General features: G+C 31.9%; 2 protein-coding genes across 5 annotated transcripts in view; one reads left to right on the top strand and one right to left on the bottom strand.

Moving 5' to 3' along the window:
• gdpd1 (glycerophosphodiester phosphodiesterase domain containing 1) overlaps window positions 1–2,500 on the top strand; it is a 38,634-nt gene that overhangs the window by 3,759 nt on the left and 32,375 nt on the right. The window lies entirely within an intron of this gene.
• Window positions 1–2,500, bottom strand: part of LOC133663595 (ion channel TACAN-like) — a 21,174-nt gene that overhangs the window by 1,267 nt on the left and 17,407 nt on the right. The window lies entirely within an intron of this gene.

The raw sequence follows: 2,500 nt of genomic DNA, 5'->3' as shown, positions 1-2,500 counted from the left end.
GGCGTACCACTAGTTGGAGCCCGCGTACCACTAGTGGTACCTGTACCACAGTTTGAGAATCATTGTCTTAACTTGCTTTTGTACTGATGTATGCATTGATCTGATCAATGTCCGTACAGCGGTTAAGGTAAAAGAGCTTGTGCGGTCATAGATAAGTTAGGACAGTGTTTCTTAACCATATATGTATTACATATTATATATACACACACATATATACATATATATATATATATACATGTATATACATATATATACACATGTATATATATATATATATACATATATATACACATGTATATATATGTATATATATATATATATACACATGTATATACATATATATATATATATATTTATATATACACATGTATATACATATATATATATATATATATATATATATATATATATTATATATATATAATATACATATATACATATATATATATATATACACATATATATATATATATAGACACATATATATACACCTATACAGTATATATACACATGTATACATATACATATATATACAAATATATTATATATATATAATATACATATATACATATATATATATATATACACATATATATATATAGACACATATATATACACCTATACAGTATATATACACATGTATACATATACATATATATACAAATATATATACACATCTATATACACACATATATATACATATATATATATATATACATATACATATATACATACATATATACATATATATATATATATATATATGTGTTTCTGTCAGGGGGGTTCAACTGTGGAACAGCTTGGATAATTCCTTAAAATGTTCCAGTTCTATTCACACATTTAAAAAACACTTTAAGACCAATGTCTTGAAAAAATATATCACTCTAGATTCAACACAGTAGTTAATACTATGATCAATGTTAATTCAAATACTAAATGTGGGTTATAAATAATAATGGAAGTACAATTGTTTGTATATAGTATATAAATTGGTACAAAGGTTTAACATGTCTACAAGGATATTTCACATGCCTTTACTGTGTATATAATTGAACTGTGTTTATGTTATGTATAATGTGTATTTATAATATGTTGTACAATGGACATTCAATAATTTTCGGAAGTTTATTTTGTACTTGACATTGTTTATAGGGTTAGGCGCAATAAGTGTTCAACTTCAGCCTAAACCCTTTCGGTCTGCAACATTTTCATTTTCAATTTAAGAATGTACAACTGTTTGTTTATTTTGTTGACGATTGACCGAAGAATAATAAACTTGAATATATATACACATATACATATATATATATACATATATATATACATATACATATATATATATATACATACAAACCCCGTTTCCATATGAGTTGGGAAATTGTGTTAGATGTAAATATAAACGGAATACAATGATTTGCAAATCATTTTCAACCCATATTCAGTAGAATATGCTACAAAGACAACATATTTGATGTTCAAACTGATAAACATTTTTTTTTTTGCAAATAATCATTAACTTTAGAATTTGATGCCAGCAACACGTGACAAAGAAGTTGGGAAAGGTGGCAATAAATACTGATAAAGTTGAGGAATGCTCATCAAACACTTATTTGGAACATCCCACAGGTGAACAGGCAAATTGGGAACAGGTGGGTGCCATGATTGGGTATAAAAGTAGATTCCATGAAATGCTCAGTCATTCACAAACAAGGATGGGGCGAGGGTCACCACTTTGTCAACAAATGCGTGAGAAAATTGTTGAACAGTTTAAGAAAAACCTTTCTCAACCAGCTATTGCAAGGAATTTAGGGATTTCACCATCTACGCTCCGTAATATCATCAAAGGGTTCAGAGAATCTGGAGAAATCACTGCACGTAAGCAGCTAAGCCCGTGACCTTCGATCCCTCAGGCTGTACTGCATCAACAAGCGACATCAGTGTGTAAAGGATATCACCACATTGGCTCAGGAACACTTCAGAAACCCACTGTCAGTAACTACAGTTGGTCACTACATCTGTAAGTGCAAGTTAAAACTCTCCAATGCAAGGCGAAAACCGTTTATCAACAACACCCAGAAACACAGTCGGTTTCGCTGGGCCTGAGCTCATCGAAGATGGACTGATACAAAGTGTAAAAGTGTTCTGTGGTCTGACGAGTCCACATTTCAAATTGTTTTTGGAAACTGTGGAGGTCGTGTCCTCCGGACCAAAGAGGAAAAGAACCATCCGGATTGTTATAGGCGCAAAGTTGAAAAGCCAGCATCTGTGATGGTATGGGGGTGTATTAGTGCCCAAGACATGGGTAACTTACACATCTGTGAAGGCACCATTAATGCTGAAAGGTACATACAGGTTTTGGAGCAACATATGTTGCCATCCAAGCAACGTTACCATGGACGCCCTTGCTTATTTCAACAAGACAATGCCAAGCCACGTGTTACATCAACGTGGCTTCATAGTAAAAGAGTGCGGGTACTAGACTGGCCTGCCTGTAGTCCAG

The sequence above is a fragment of the Entelurus aequoreus genome, linkage group LG13 (assembly GCF_033978785.1).
Source record: "Entelurus aequoreus isolate RoL-2023_Sb linkage group LG13, RoL_Eaeq_v1.1, whole genome shotgun sequence".
In the NCBI taxonomy this organism is placed as follows: Eukaryota; Metazoa; Chordata; class Actinopteri; order Syngnathiformes; family Syngnathidae; genus Entelurus; species Entelurus aequoreus.
Note: the sequence above shows the minus strand (reverse complement) of the source record. Positions and strands in the feature narration are given on the sequence as shown.